The following is a 17,448-nucleotide window of genomic DNA, read 5'->3' on the forward strand; positions in this document are numbered from 1 at the left end:
GGACCTAGCCCTCAATGTCCACACACAAATACAGAGTAGAGAGGTAAAAGCTAGCTCTTTACCTCTAAGGGCGCCTCAGCCTAAATGCAAAGGGTGCAAAGAGGTTCCAAAATTCGTAATGATTATTTTGAAATCTACAGAATTCTAACACCGTTCATATTTAGCTCTTTACCTCTAAGGGTGCCTCTGCTGAAGGAAGCCCCGGATAAGTAAAAACCGGCAGTGAGACTCATCTCTGATTCTGTTTAATGATTATCTTGTAAGGTACAGAATTCTATCACCGTCTGTGTCTGCAAATACATAAAAAGAACACTGGTTTGCGATCATTGCATATTCTAAATGCACTTAGTCCTTTTGATCACATTTTAGCTATACAGTATACTCTTCGCTGTTGTCCCGTCTGATGCACAAGCACGACTGTGAACTGGGGAAGAAGGTGTACCCATTCATGGAGGACAGGCAACAGTACCTGGTCGCCTAGCGCAAAAGGGTAGAGGAGTGGCTCCGCTCTGTACCTTGTAGGATCTAGCCCTCAATGTCCACACACAAGTACAGAGTAGCGAGGTAAAAGCTAGCTCTTTACCTCTAAGGGTGCCTCAGCCTAGATGCAAAGGGTGCAAAGAGGTTCCAAAATTCTTAATGATTATTTTGAAATCTGCAGAATTCTAACACCGTTCATGTTTAGCTCTTTACCTCTAAGGGTGCCTCTGCTGAAGGAAGCCCGGATAAGTAAAAACCGGCAGTGAGACTCATCTCTGAGTCTGTTTAATGATTATCTTGTAAGGTACAGAATTCTATCACCGTCTGTGTCTGCAAATACATAAAAAGAACACTGGTTTGCGATCATTGCATATTCTAAATGCACTTAGTCCTTTTGATCACATTTTAGTTAGACAGCATACTCTTCGCTGTTGTCCCGTCTGATGCACAAGCACGACTGTGAACTGGGGAAGAAGGTGTACCCATTCATGGAGGACAGACAACAGTACCTGGTCGCCTAGAGCAAAAGGGTTGAGGAGTGGCTCCGCTCTGTACCTTGTAGGACCTAGCCCTCAATGTCCACACACAAGTACAGAGTAGAGAGGTAAAAGCTAGCTCTTTACCTCTAAGGGTGCCTCAGCCTAAATGCAAAGGGTGCAAAGAGGTTCCAAAATTATGAATTGAATAATTATCTTGTAATTTACACATTTCTAACAACTTCCATGTCTGCAAATACATAAAAACAACGTTGGTTTGATATAATTGGATGTTGTAAATGCTTTTTTCCCCCCATTTTGATTACTTTTTTTGCTATACAGTATACTCTTCTCTGTTGCCTGATGCACAAGCACAACTGTGAACTGGGGAAGAATGACTGAGTTTGTTACTCTGTTGAGGTTCGTTGTACTACAAAGTTGCCTCCAGGTTTACCAGTCAAATCACATCTGCCTCTTATATCCGATGGTGCTCAGCAGATGAGCTGCAGTTTGCCGGGTGCAGAGTGTTTTACTCTCAATCGATGTCGCGTCCAGCCTCACACTTCCAACAGGCTGGTGGAATGAACACCTTTGCTCACAAACCCAGATGCAGGTTAATATATATGACTTCCCTTCATGGCGGCCATGTCAGCTCAGTTAGTTCTGTCATGTCGGCCTTGTCTGTTCAGTCGGACCTGTCACTTTGGCCTTGTAAGTGCAGTCGGTCCCGTCATTAAAAGATACAAACAAAATACACTTAGTTATTTTAATCACGCTATTGGCTAGATCGTATACTCTTTGCTGGTTTCCCATCTGACGCATTTCCCCATCTCTGTTCTCACTCACTCCACAGCACCATCAAACCAGCCTTCCCTTTTTCCCCCCAGACACTCAATAAAGGTGTGGACACACACAGAAACTGTTGCCCTTAAGGATCATGTGTCGATTGTTAGGGTAATAGTTCGGGGTAGGAGTGCTATACAGACATGCTTATCAGCCAAAACTCGGTTAACAAAAATACAGGCAGCATTACTTATGTTAGTTTTGTGTTCACGCAGCCTGCGTTATCTAAGTGATGTGTGTTGCTTCTGTAACACGGGCTATGCAACTGTGAAATTGTTGTGCTCTTCCTACGCACAGCAATTTTATTTCTGTTTAGTGAATATGCCCCAATGGCTTCAAGTCATAAAACATTACCGCATGCGGTAATGCTGAAAACAGCAGACTTTCCCTTAGCAAAGTGTCAATTTATAAAGCCTTCAACAAGTGGTAAGGTAATTACCGACACCCCTGGTGAGGTCTTAACAATGCAAAGTTTCTGTAAGTCTGTGCAGGGAACCGAAGTCTCTGTGAGTCTGTGCAGGAAACCGAAGTCTCTAAATCTGTGCAGGGAACCAAATTCTTTGTTAGTCTGTGCAGGGAACCAAATTCTTTGTGAGTCTGTTCAGGGATTTTTACTGCAAAGCCTTAGTATTGTTTAATGACCCAATGTGGAGGTCAAAATTCGGGCGCGCGCCAAAGTTAAGTTTCATTCAGGGTGTCGTTAAACCCTGTGTAAAGTAAGTGAGTAAATATCTATTTAACAACCTTGAGCCAGTATATATACATGTGCAATGCACCTACACACTCCAGTTATGGTTAAGGTGCAGAGTGGGGTTTAAACCTTTCCATGCTAATAAAAAAGTTATAGCCAAGAAGTCGGGCCTGTTTACACCTGGCTTTGTGACCGGAGGATCGTTCCACCAGCCTGTTGGGAGTGTGCGGCTGGACACTGCAGGCGGCATCGATCAAAAGTGAGACATTCTCCACCCGGCATACTAAAGCACGTCCTGAGAGCTGCATCGGATAATACAGGTGGCTGTGTTTTCACTACTGAACCTGGAAGTTACTTTGTAGTACAACAGACTTAGATACTGTCAATTCCAACTGCTTTACTCATTATCAGTGAGTTCCCTTAAGAAGTGTTTGGTGGAATTAACATACAGTGTGTGCGGGGGACACTGCTTTCTTGTGACCAGTTAAGGTCCAGAGTGATCTGAAACATTTCAGCTGGTAATTATAAACTATTTTTGAGAAAATACATTTGGTTGAGATAAGGAAAATCTGTTCTCAGTGAAGATGTATATTGCTGCGCTATGTTCAGTGCTACTGATCATTTCCTACGGCTATGCAATGCCTGGAGGTGCTACCAAAGAGCTTCTTAAAACACAATACAAAACAATGACTCCAACGGACACTAAACGGCTCTCCGGAAGATTTGAAAGCATGAGCTCTGTCACCAAATATTCACAAGCCTTGAAATGCAGCCCCCTACCACTTCCATCTGCCGATCTGTTCGAGACTTCAAACACTCTGGATGTCAATTTTCTTGACAGCCACTACACAGGTCTCCAATACAACCAGACGGTATGGAGAATATTGGCTGCAGATCTGAATACCCAGTCCAGTCTGCTGAGTGGCTGCCTAGGTGGAAACAACAACAGCCAACTTCTCAAGCAGCAAATAGCAGATTATTTTATGAAGCTATGGGAAATGGTGCAGAATGGAAGCTACACAACATGCACCTCCAGAAGCATTCACAGGACAATCAGGAACCTCTTTCTGCGCACTTTTCGACTCAACTCCTACATGAGACGTTGGGAAGAAACCACCCGATGATCAGATGCAGAGTTCTTATTCTCTCTCCTTTTAATTTATAATAGTGGAAGATAATACATGTTTTATATCAAATGTTGACCATTGTCTTAGCTTTATTCAATTGGAACTGATAAACTCTTCAACTTAAATAAGTGCAGGCATTGCACACAACACAAGGACTTTAAGCTGTGACTTTATATATACGGTAATGACAACAGTATCTTCTTCTAACAATAGAGCAGGGTTATTTGTCATAATGCTCTATATATTTCACCCAAAATGCTAGCGGATGCTCCAACTCTTGATTTACAGTAAGAGGTAATTTTCTCATACAGCTCAAGCCACACACCACTTATCACTATCCCGCCTTTGTCAGAAAGGAGTGTAGACTGAACTGGTGCCGCTGCGCACCTTCACCACTATGATCAGTGAACAACAGTGTGGAAATACATAACTGAGGTAGAAGCTGAAGTACAATATACAGCAATACATTTCCTGGCTGGCTGTGACTCAGCAGTGAAGAGAGTCATTCTGCGTTGAACAGACACAAGTAACACAGTGAGGAACACAGCAGCACACGGTGAATCCTGAAGAACAACCTCAGACTACAAGTGATTGAAGAAAACCTCAGCATATGACAGAAGAACAGATTTGTTCTTACAACTTAAAACAGTTGAGTGGACACAGAAAACAATGCAGAGAACACAGGAAAGCTTCATACAGTACAAGGGAGACTAAAGGCCCATATCCACTACATGATTTTTCCAACGACCAGCAATTTTCTGAGTGATGAGCGATCATTCCTGCGATCTCGCAGTGCGGGTACAGGCACACGGTTATTTGAACAATGTTTGGCAATGCGCAGCGACGACAACCATCACAACGGAGAAGATCTTTAAGATCCCTGATGACTCCGCGCAAAGTCCCGTGACCACTTGACTTCCAGTTCGCGCCTGTCATGTGCTGTTGCGTGATGTCCCGTATACCCACGGGAAGATAGATCAGGGAATGCTTGTCGTCGGGGATGTCACCGAGATCCAACTTCTTGGGTCGTCAGGTGAGTATTCAGCTTAAGAAGTAACATGCTGATGTGTATAATTAAACAAGATGGCCAGCAGACCTCTAGCCTCTGATGAGCCGTGTGGGACTGTGAGTGATCAGGTGGTAGTGGTGGACTGGACACACCAGATGACACTCAAGGTGTTGCGTCACAATCAGGGTAAGCTCATGTTTACTTCACTTCCTATTTAAATGTGTATTTTCTCTAGCTTCATTTATATAATAGATTTACTATGCAGTCCTCACATAATTACAAGTGACCTATTAATTATTTATTCAAGCCTTTACCGAAAAAAAATATTTATTTTAAAAATTGTTTTCAATAGATGCATTTACTGAATCATGACTTTTTCTCACTCTATCGGTTTTGGCCACTATGAATTTCAGGGCACAGGCATGCAAGTAGACATCCTTCGTCACTGTAAGTATGAGCCAATAAGAAAATCTGTGCAAATGTGTAGTGAATAACTTAGCTTAACTGACTCTCCAATTTGGTCAGATGTTCTTTTTGCTGTTGAATGTTAAAAATGCACTCACTCATTGTAAACACTTAATTGGCAAGACACTATACCCTTCGCTGTTGTCCCGTCTGATGCACAAGCACGACTGTGAAATGGGGAAGAAGGTGTACCCATTCATGGAGGACAGACAACAGTACCTGGTCACCTAGCGCAAAAGGGTTGAGGAGTGGCTCCGCTCTGTACCTTGTAGGACCTAGCCCTCAATGTCCACACACAAGTACAGAGTAGTGAGGTAAAAGCTAGCTCTTTACCTCTAAGGGTGCCTCTGCCTAGATGCAAAGGGTGCAAAGAGGTTTCAAAATTCATAATGATTATTTTGTAATCTACAGAATTCTAACACCGTTCGTGTTTGCAATTACATAAAATAACGCTGGTTTGAGATAGTTGTATGTTGTAAATGCACTTAGTCATTTTGATATATAATAACAGAAAACCGAGAGCCCAATATGGTGAAGTATGTTTTGGAAGAGGGGAGATGATATGTGACGTAAGTATTTATACTCACAAACCAGGGTTACCGCATAGGCAACCACTGAAGAAGCAGGTGGGGAGATTAGACCTGTCCCCACTCAGGGTTAAGATGTCGCTCTCTGTGGATAGAACAAAAAGGAGGGTGTATCACCCTTCCACCAAGGGTGGATAACTTACTATGTAGCGGTATACAGAGGCACCAAAATAGTAAAATACGCTAAAATCATCTAAAATCGCTCAGGAGGCGGTGGTGGACCAAACACTCCAAACAGACACGATGCTGTCGAAATATTAAACGGAATTTATTCGCATACTCCTAGTAGTAACTGGCAACGCGTTTCACGGGCACAATCCCGCTTCATCAGGCAACAAAACAACAGGAGTAACACACAGCTAGGGGTCCAGAACTATGCTTGGCACCTCTGTGTCACTGTGCCCGTGAAACGCGTTGCCAGTTACTACTAGGAGTATGCGAATAAATTCCGTTTAATATATCGACAGCATCGTGTCTGTTTGGAGTGTCTGGTCCACCACCGCCTCCTGAACGATTTTAGATGATTTTAGCGTATTTTACTCTTTTGGCGCCTCTGTATACCTCTACTTAGTCATTTTGATCACTTTTTTGGCTATACAGTATACTCTTCGCTGTTGTTCCGTCTGATGCACAAGCATGTCTATGAACTGGGGAAGAAGGTGTACCCATTCATGGAGGACAGGCAACAGTACCTGGTCGCCTAGCGCAAAAGGGTTGAGGAGTGGCTCCTCACTGTACATTGTAGGACCTAGCCCTTAATGTCAAAACACAAGTATGGAGAAGTGAGGTAAAAGCTAACTCTTTACCTCTAAGGGTGCCTCTGCCTAAATACAAAGGGTGCAAAGAGGTTCCAAAATTCTAATTATTATCTTGCAATCTACAGAATTCAAACACTGTTCTTGTTTGCAAATTCATAAAAAGAACACTGGTTTGAGATAGTTGTGTGTTATAAATGCACTTAGTCATTTTCTTGGCTATACACTATGCTTTTCACTGTTGTCCCGTCTAATGCACAAGCACGACTGTGAACTGGGGAAAAAATTGGAAATGACAGTACCTTGTGAAGTTTGCCTCGTTAGATTCACTAACTTGATGAATTATTTTATTGCTCCATAGACATTCATTGTACTACAAAATCACCTCCGGATTCAGTAGTCAAATCACATTTGCCTCTAATATCCGATTGTGCTCAGCAGATGAGCTTCAGTATGCCGGGTTGTGAGTGTTTTACTCTCAACTGATGTTGTGTCCGCCTGCAGTGTCTGGCTGCACGCTCCCAGCAGGCTGGTGGAATGATCCTCCACTCAAAAACCCATATGCATGTCGATATGACTTCCCGTCACGGCGGCACTGTCAGTTCAGTTAGTCCCGTCATGTCAGTTCAGTCAGTCCCGTCACGTTGGCCCTGTCAGTTTAGTCGGTCTGTTACGTCAGTCCTTTCAGTTCACTCGGTCCTGTCATGGTGGCTGTGTTAGTTCAGTCGGTCCTGTCACGTTAGCCCTGTCAGTTCTGTCAGTTCCATCTCAGTGGCCCTATTTGTTCAGTCAGTCCCGTCATTAAAAGATACTAACAAAAAACACTTAAGTCATTTAGTCATGCTATTGGCTAGACAGTATATTCTTTGCTGGTTTCCCATCTGATGCATTTCCACAGCACCATCAAACCAGCCCTTACTTTTTTCACCAGACCCTCAATAAAGGTGTGGACACAGAGTAACTGTTGCCCTGAACGATCGTGTGTCGATTGTTAGGGTAATAGTTCGGGGTAGGAGTGCTATACAGACATGCTTATCAGCCATAACTCGGTTAGCACCAATACAGGCAGCATTACTTATGTTAATTTTGTGTTCGCGCAGCCTGCGTTATCTAAGTGATGTGTGTTGCTTCTGTAACACGGGCTATGCAACTGTGAAATTGTTGTGCTCTTCCTACGCATAGCAATTTTATTTCTGTTTAGTGAATATGCCCCAATGCTCTCATTTGCCACTCATTTTGTTAGTATTGTGTAATGACCCAATGTTGGGGTCAAAATCCTGAGGGAGGGGACTCCAAAGTTAAGTTTCATTCAGGGTGTCATTAAACCTAAGACTGGGTAAGTAAGTAAATATATATTAATATATATATATATATATATATATATATATATATATATATATATATATATATATATATATATATATATATATTAACCTAGGGACAATATATATACATGTGCAATGCACCTACACACTCCAGTTATGGTCAGACCTGCTTACACCTGGGTTTGCGAACGGAGGATCATTCCACCAGCTTGTTGGGAGTGTGTGGCTGGACACTGCAGGTGGCATCAATCGAAAGTGAGACACTCTCCACCCGGCATACTACAGCACGTACGGAGAGCACCATCCGATAATACAGGTGGCTGTGATTTGACTACTGAACCTGGAAGTTACTTTGTAGTACAACGGACTTGTAAAGATTGACAAGGTCATTCCTCAAGTCTAACCAGGAAGACTCCACAAGATACTGTCAATTCCAACAGTTTTACTCATCATCAGTGAGTTCCCTTAAGAAGTGTTTTGTGGAATTGTTATACAGTGTCACTGCAGTGATACTATACAGGGACACTGCTTTCTTGTGACCAGTTAAGGTCCAGAGTGATCTGAAACATTTCAGTGGGTAACTATTTTACAGACTTTTTTTGACAACATCTTTTTTAAATGTGTTAATAAATTCGGTTGAGATAAGGAAAAACCGTCCTCAGTGGAGATGTGTATTGCGGCGCTATGTTCAGTGCTACTGATCATTCCCTATGGCTATGCAATGCCTGTAAGGGCTACCAAAGAGCTTCTCAAAACACACTGCAAAACAATGACTCCAACGGACACTAACCGGCTCTCCGGAAGATTTGAAAGCATGATCTCTGACACCAAATATTCACAAGCCTTGAAATGCAGCCCCCTACCACTTCCATCTGCCGATCTGTTCGAGGCTTCAAACACTCTGGATGCTGCCATCATTGTTAAAGAAGTACTGGAGCAAATTGGCAGGTTTCTTGACAGCCACTATGCAGGGCTTCAGTACAACCAGACAGTATGGAGAATACTGGCAGCAGATCTGAATACCCACTCCAGTGTGCTGAGTGACTGCCTAGCTGGAAACAAAGGAAACCAACATCTCAAACAGAAAATAGCATTTTACTTTATGAAGCTATGGGAAAACATGCAGAATGGAAGCTTCACAACGTGCACCTGCAGAAACATTCACTGGACAATCAAGAACATCCTTCAACGCACTTTTCAGCTCAACTCCCACATGAGACGTTGGGAAAATGCCACCAGATGATCAGAGGCTGAGCTGGGTGTCTCCTACTCCCCGATCTCTCTTAGTAGATGATAAAAACATTTTGAATGTCAAACTCTTACCAAATGAAATAGGGAGAAGGCAGACCATGCACACCAAAGAACTATTTGTCATAATTCATTATCATTTTCCACCAGATCAGAATATTCACAAAAATATATCAGCATAAGAAAAATGTATTTGCAAACTGCATTAAAGTCTAAGGGAGAAAAGTTTCATTTTTCTAGACAGACACTACATAGGGCTCCAATACAACCAGACAGTATGGAGAATATTGGCTGAAGATCTGAATAACCAGCCTAGTCTGCTGAGTGTCTGCCTAGCTGGAAACGAAGGCAGCCAACTTCTCAAGCAGCAAATAGCAGATTATTTTATGAAGCTATGGAAAATGATGCCGAATGGGAGCTACACAACATGCACCTCCAGAAGCATTCACGGGACAATCAAGAACCTCTTTCAGCGCACTTTTCAACTCAACTCCTACATGAGACGTTGGGAAAAAAACACCAGATGATCAGATGCAGATTTCGTATTCTCTCTCCTTTTAATTTCTAATAGTGGAAGATAATAAATGTTTTATATCAAATTTTGACCATTGTCTTAGCTTTATTCATTTGGAACTGATAAAGTCTTCAACTTAAATAAGTGCAGAAGTTGCACACAAGGGGCTTGATTCACAAAGCGGTGCTAACCTACTTAGCAAAATCTTTAGACGTGCTAACCAGGGTGCTAAGTAGGTTAGCACCGAATTTCTGAATCAGATCGCGAGCTAAGTACCGCGCGCAAAGTTTTGCACGTGCAAAGTCTTATGCGCGCGCTAAGTTCCATAGGCTGTAATGGGCACTTTGCGCGGAGCACCCTGTGCTCTGTGCAGTGCACGCATAAAGTTTTGCGCGCGTAAAGTTTTGCGTGCGAAAAGCTCGTTTAGACGTGCTAAGGGGGTTGTCACAGGCGTGCTAACAGTTAGCACCGCTTTTTGAATCAAGCCCTAGGACTTTTAGCTGTGACTTTATATATATGATAATGACAACAGTATCGTCTTCTAACAATAGAGCAGGGTTATTTGTTATAATGCTCTATATATTTCACCCAAAATGCTAGTGCATGCTCCAACTCTTTGTTTACAGTCAGAGGTAATTTGCTCATACAGCTCAAGCCACTCACCACTTATCACTATCCTTCCTTTGTCAGAAAGGGGTGTAGACTGAAGTGCTGCCGCTGAGCACCTTCACCACTATGAACAGTAAATAGTGTGGAAACTACATAACTGAGACTGAGGCAGATGTACAATCAACAACAAAACATTTCCTGGCTGGCTGTGACTCAGCAGTGAATAGAGTAGTTCTGCGTTGAACAGACACAAGTAACACAGTGAGGAACACAGCAGCACACGGCGAATCCTGAATAACAACCTCAGACTACAAGTCACTTTCTGAAGAAAACCTCAGCATATGACAGAAGAACAGATTTGTTCTTAAAACTTAATACAGTTGACTGGACACTGAAAACAATGCAGAGAACACGGGAAAGCTTCATATAGTACAAGGGAAACTAAAGGCCCATACTCATGATTTTTCAAACGACCAGTGATTTTCTGAGTGACGACTCGAGTGATCATTAAAGCGATCTCGCAGCGTGGGTACCGACACACGGTTACTTGAACAATGTTGGGCAATGCGCAGTGACAACAACCATCACAGCAGAGAAGATCTTTGAGATCCCTGATGACTCCGTGCAATGTACCGTGACCACTTTACTTCCAGTTCGCGCCTGTCATGTGCTTTTGTGTGATGTCCTACCCGCTAGTAGGAAGATGGATCAGGGAATGCTTGTCGTCAGGGATGTCACCAAGATCCAACTTCTTAGGTCGTCAGTTGAGTGTTCAGCTTAAGAAGTAACATGCTGATGTGTATAATTAAACAAGACAGACAGCAGACCTCTAGCCTCTGATGAGCCGTGTGGGACTGTGAGTGGTCAGGTGGTAGCGGTGGACTGGACACACCAGATGACACTCAAAGTGTTGCGTCACAATCAGGGTAAGCTCATGTTTACTTCACCTCCTACTTGAAATGTGTATTTTCTCTATCTTCATTGATATCATAGATTTACTGTGCAGTCCTCACAGAATTAGAAGTGACCTATTAATTATTTATTCAAGCCTTTACCGAAAAAAAAATATTGCTCAGTGGATTGCTGCCTAATTTATTTTAAAAATAGTTTTTAATAGGTGCATTTACTGAATCATGACTTTTTGTCACTTTATCATTTTTTTACTTTTTGAATTTCAGGGCACAGGCACATGAGAAGATATCCTTTCTCACTGTAAGTATGAGCCTATAAGAAAATCTGTGCAAATGTGTGGTGAATAACTTAGCTTAACTGACTCTCTCTGATTTAACTCTTCTGACTCGGTGAGATGTTCTTCTGTTTGCTGTTGGATGTTAAAAATGCACTCACTCATTGTAAACACTTCATTGGCAAGACACTATACCCTTCGCTGTTGTCCGGTCTGATGCACAAGCAGGACTGTGAAATGGGGAAGATGTTCCCATTCGTGGAGGACAGATAACAGTACCTGGTCGCCTAGCGCAAAAGGGTTGATGAGCAGTGGCTCCGCTCTGTACCTTGTAGTAGGACCTAGCCCTCAATGTTCACACACAAGTATGAGTAGAGAGGTAAAAGCTAGCTCTTTACCGCTAAGAATGCCTATGCCTAGATGCAAAGGGTGCAAAGAGGTTCCAAAATTCTAAATCATTATCTTGCAATCTACAGAATTCTAACACCGTTCATGTTTGCAAATACATAAAAATAACACTGGTTTGAGATAGTTGTATGTTGTAAATGCACTTAGTCATTTTGATTACTTTTTTTGCTATACAGTATTCTCATCGCTGTTGTCCCGTCTGATGCACAAGCATGACTGTGAACCAGGGAAGAAGGTGTACTCATTCATGGAGGACAGGCAACGGTACCTGGTTGCCTAGCACAAAAGGGTTGAGGAGTGGCTCCGCTCTGTACCTTGTAGGACTTAGCCCTCAATGTCCACACACAAGTACAGGGTAGCGAGGTAAAAGCTAGCTCTTTACCTCTAAGGGTGCCTCAGCCTAAATGCAAAGGGTGCAAAAAGGTTCCAAAATGCTTAATGATTATTTTGCAATCTACAGAATTCTAACACCATTTCATGTTTGCAAATACATAAAAATAACCCCGGTTTATTATTATTATTTATTGTATTTATAAAGCGCCAACATATTACGCAGCGCTGCACAATAGATAGATGGGTTAACATACAGGTAGAACATACGGAAACTCACAACAAAACAAGATCATGCAAATGATTTGATAACAATACAGTGTCATAGGTCAAAATAGAGACTGTTCGAGTCTACAAGAGGGGTGGTTGTGAGTAAGATTGCATAATCAAGCTGGATACATTAGGGAGGAGGGCCCTGCCAGAGGCTTACAATCTAAAGGGTGGGGTGGAGACAATAGGTGCGTCTTTTGAGATCGGGTCTAACAGAACATATTATGGTGCTGGTGTAGGGGGGAATGCGAGCGTGAAAAGGTGAGTCTTGAGAGCTTGTTTGAAGGTATTAAAGGTGGGGGTGAGTCTGACGGCTGGTGGGAGAGAGTTCCAGAGAGTAGGGGCAGCCCTGGTGAAGTCCTGCAATCATGCGTGTGACTGAGTTATGCGTGGTGCGACTAGGCGCAGGTCATTGGAGGATCGGAGGGGGCGGGCTGGTATGTGCCTGTGGACCAGATCAGAGATGTAGGTCGGGCAGGTCTTGTGAACTGATTTGTAGGCACAGGATTTTGAAATTGATCCTAAAGCTGATGGGGAGCCAGTGTAGTGCTTTACAGAGCGGAGTTGTAGAGGCGCTGCGGTGAGAAGAATGTATCAGTCTGGCTGCCACATTCATTAACAATTTAAGTGGGTCAGTACGGTTAGAGGGGAGGCCAGATAAAAGAGAATTGCAGTAGTCTAGGCGGGAGATGACAAGGGCGTGGATAAGGAGTTTAGTGGTGTCAGGGGACAGGTAGGAGCGGATCTTGGAGATGTTAGCGGAGGTGGAAGTTGCAGGATCTGGCAATACCTTGGATGTGGGCTGTAAGGGAAAGTTCAGAGTCCACTCCAGAGTAACGCCTAGACAGCGGGCTTTGGAGGTAGGGTGGATAGTAGTATTTTTAATAGTGACGTGCAGATCTGGGAGGGGTGCAGCTGTGCGGGGTGGGAATATTAGAAGCTCAGTCTTGTCCAAATTAAGCTTCAGGTACCTGGCAGCCATCCAGGAGGAAATGGATGTGAGGTAGGCAGAGACTTTGTCCATGGTAGAGGAGGAGAGATCTGGGGTGTGGAGATATATCTAGGTGTCGTCGGCATACAGGTGATAATTGAAACCCATGGAGGAGATGATTTTGCCAATTGAGGCCGTATAGAGTGAGAACAGTAGTGGTCCTAGGACGGAACCTTGAGGAACACCAACTGAGAGGGGTGTAGGAGTGGATGAGGAGCCATTGAAAAATGTTGTGAAGGAGCGGTTGGAGAGGTATGAGGAGATCCAGGCTAAGGCTAGGTCCTGAATGCCCATTAGCTGCAGGGAGTGGAGGAGGAGGGAGTGGTCGACAGTGTCAAATGCAGAGGAGAGGTCCAGGAGGAGCAGGATGGAGTATTTACCTGTGGCTTTGGCAAGGGCAAGGTCGTTTAGCACTTTGGTGAGAGCTGTTTCTGTAGAATGGGCTGTGCGAAAACCAGACTGCAGGGGATCGAGAAGGGAGTTGGAGTTAAGGAAGTTGGTCAGGCGTTGGTGGGCCAGGCATTCAAGAATTTTTGAGGCAAAAGGGAGGAGAGAGATTGGGCGGTAGTTGGATGGCAGAGCAGGGTCGAGTGAAGATTTCTTTAGCAGGGGAAGCACAGTGGCCTGTTTGAATATGGAGGGGAAGATGCCGGTGGAGAAGGAGAGGTTGAACAGATGGGTGAGGACAGGGGCCAGATCAGAAAAATGTGGGCGCAGAGAATCAGATAGGACCAGATCTAGGGGGCAGGAAGTGGCAAGTGAAGTTGCCAGCAGCTCGTTGACTTCCTCCACCGTGACAGGATTGAAGGAGGTAAGGGAGGAGAAAGAGGCAGGGGTCGGATGTCGGATGTGGTGGGGAGGCGGGGGCGATAGAGTGGAGGAGAGAAATATCCCTCTGGATGGTTGTAATTTTGTTGATAAAGTAGTTTGATAGGTCAGTGGCTGAGAGGGTGGAGGTTGGGGGGGGGAGGTGTGGGGTTAAGTAGGGCATTGAAGGTGGCAAAAAGACGACGTGGGTTGGAGGCTTAGGTAGCGATCAAGTGAGTGAAGTATATCTGTTTACTATCAGCGAGGGCAGTATGGTACGTCTGCAACTTGGTCTTGTATCCCAGGAAATCATTGTTGTGGCGGGATTTCCTCCATTTGCGTTCTGCAGCTCGTGTCTCATTTTGTAGTTTTTTTGTGAGGGCAGTGTGCCAAGGTTGGGGGTTAGGGCGACTGTTGGTACGAAAGGTCAGGGGAGCAGCATGGTCTAAGGCTGCGGAGAGGTTACTGTTGTATTGAGCTGCCACTTCGTTGGGGCAGGTTAGGCTGGGGAGGGAGGAGGAGAGAGAGTGGAGGGGTGTGGCTAGTACATTGGGGTCAAGGTTGCGCAGATCTCTCTGCCAACGTCCAGTTTGGGGAGGGGGACAGGGGGTGCTGGATGGAGAGAGAGTGAAGGTGATGAGGTGGTGGTCGGAGATGGGGAATGGTGTAATGTCCAGGTTGGTAAGTGCGATGGCTTTGGAGAAAATTAGGTCCAAAGTATTACCAGCACTGTGGGTTGTGGCGTTAGTATTGAGATAGTTGTATGTTTTAAATGCACTTATTCATTTTGATCACTTTTTTGGCTCTACAGTATACTCTTCGCTGTTGTCCCGTCTGATGCACAAGCATGACTGTGAACTGGGGAAGAAGGTGTACCCGTTCATGGAGGACAGACAACAGTACCTGGTCATCTGGTGCAAAAGGGTTGAGGAGTGGCTCTGCTCTGTACCTTATAGGACCTAGTCCTCAATGTCCACACACAAGTATGAGTAGAGAGGTAAAAGATTGCTCTTTATCTCTAAGGGTGCCTCTGCCTAGATGCAAAGGGTGCAAAGAGGTTCCAAAATTATGAATTGATAAATTATCTTGTAATTTATACAATTCTAACACCATCCATGTCTGCAAATAAATGGTTTGATAAAGCTGGATGTTGTGAATGCTTTTTTTTTTTCATTTTGATTACTTTTTTGGATATACAGTATACTCTTCGCTGTTGTCCCGTCTGATACACAAGCACAACTGTGAACTGATGAAGTAGTTGGAAATGACAGTACCCAGTGGTATAGCTAAGGAGCTGTGGGCCCCGCTGCAAGTCATACATTGGGGCCCCCCAAGCACTCTATACATAACAATTGATACGGCGCGCCAAAACCTGCCAATGGCAAGTACAGTGTCAGAGGTGCAGGAAGGGGATGGGGAGCAGTTTTTTAATGATTACCACTATTCAAAGTATCTATAGAAGTGATTATTATGCACACAGGACTAATAGAGAGCTAATACTGTAGTTGAGGGAGGGCCCCGATGCGGTTGCAATCTCTGCACCCCCTATTGCTACCCCCCTGACAGTACCTTGTGAAGTTTGTCTTGTTAGATTCACTAACTTAATGAATGATTTTGTTGCTCAATAAACATTCATTCTACTACAAAGATACCTCCGGGTTCAGTAGTCAAATTACATCTGCCTCTAATGGCTAATGGTGCTCTGCAGATGAGCTGCAGTATGCCGGGTGGAGAGTGTCTTATTCTCAACCGATGTCGTGTTCATCTGCAGTGTCCGGCTGCACCCTCCCAATAGGCTGGTGGAATGATCCTCCACTCAAAAACCCAGATGCATGTCGATATGACTTCCCGTCATGGCAGCCCTGTCAGTCCAGTTAGTCCCATCATGTCAGCCCTGTTAGTTCAGTCGGCCCTGTCAGTTCAGTCGGTGCCATCACATTGGCCCTGTCAGTTCAGTCAGTCCCGTCTCAATGGCCCTATTTGTTCAGTCAGTCCCGTCATTAAAAGATACCAACAAAATACACTTAGTCATTTTAATCACGCTATTGGCTAGATAGTATACTCTTTGCTGGTTTCCAATCTGATGCATTTCCCCATCTTTGTTCTCACTCACTCCACAGCACCATCAAACCAGCCCTCCCTTTTTCCACCAGACCCTCAATAAAGGTGTGGACACACACAGAAACTGTTGCCCTGAACGATTGCGTTGATTGTTAGGGTAATAGTTCGGGGTAGGAGTGCTATACAGACATGCTTATCAACCATAACTCAGTTAGCAAAAATACAGACAGCATTACTTATGTTAGTGTTGTGTTTACGCAGCCTGCGTTATCTAAGTGATGTGTGTTGCTTCTGTAACACGGGCTATGCAACTGTGAAATTGTTGTGCTCTTCCTACGCACAGCAATTTTATTTCTGCTTAGTGAATATGGATCCACCTGAAAATGGCGCCTGCGAATAATGGCGCACGGTGTTGCCGCTATTCTGTTTGTCGCTTATCGCTATTTAACGTTAACATCTTATTGTTATTTAGCGTTAAAGCCTTATCGTTATTTAGCGTTAACACACAGAACCCTCTCACCTCTAAACCACCCCCCCCCCGGTGGTGCCTTACCCTAACCACCCCCCTGGTGGTGCCTAACTCTAAGACCCCCCTGGTGGTGCCTAACCCTAACACCCCCCTGGTGGTGCCTAACCCTAACCAACCCCCTGGAGGTGCCTAACCCTAAGCACCCCTCTGGTGGTTCCTAACCCTAAGGCCCCCCTGGTGGTGTCTAACCCTAACCACCCCCTGGTGGCGCCTAACCCTAAGACCTCCCTAGCGGTGCCTAACCCTAACCTTTACAGTGTTACATTAAATCCATTCATTGTTTTGCAGTTAAATAACTTCTGCAGTTTGGCCTATGTAGGGCGCTATTGATAAATAATGTTAATGTGCTCAATAACAACTGCTGTTTGGCATATAAATGGCACTATTGATGAATAATGTTACTGTGTGCTGTTTTTTCTTCTTTTTCCCCTGTGCGCCATTATTATGCAGTACTAACGATAAATAGCAATAAGCATATTTTTTAATGCGGCGCCATTTTTATGCATAGGCACTGTGCGCCATTATTCACTGATCTGAGTGAATATGCCCCAATGTTCTCGTTTGCCACTCATTTTGTTAGTATTGTGTAATGACTAGAGATGGCCCGAACCTCCGATTTTCGGTTCTCAAACCTCCGCGAAAGGTTCGGTTCGCACAAACTTTCTCGAACCGCAATAGACTTCAATGGGGAGACGAACTTTGAAAACTAGAAACACTTATGCTGGCCACAAAAGTGA

General features: G+C 44.1%; 1 protein-coding gene across 1 annotated transcript in view; it reads left to right on the forward strand.

The window, feature by feature from the left end:
• The first annotated feature begins 11,310 nt into the window (after window positions 1-11,310).
• The window catches only part of TMPRSS2 (transmembrane serine protease 2), a 279,553-nt gene continuing 273,415 nt past the window's right edge, over window positions 11,311-17,448 (forward strand). The window contains exon 1 of the mRNA XM_068270391.1: window positions 11,311-11,341. The gene's annotated coding sequence lies outside the window, so the exon portion shown is untranslated. The remainder of the gene's footprint in view (window positions 11,342-17,448) is intronic.

Source organism: Hyperolius riggenbachi, chromosome 2, assembly GCF_040937935.1.
Source record: "Hyperolius riggenbachi isolate aHypRig1 chromosome 2, aHypRig1.pri, whole genome shotgun sequence".
In the NCBI taxonomy this organism is placed as follows: Eukaryota; Metazoa; Chordata; class Amphibia; order Anura; family Hyperoliidae; genus Hyperolius; species Hyperolius riggenbachi.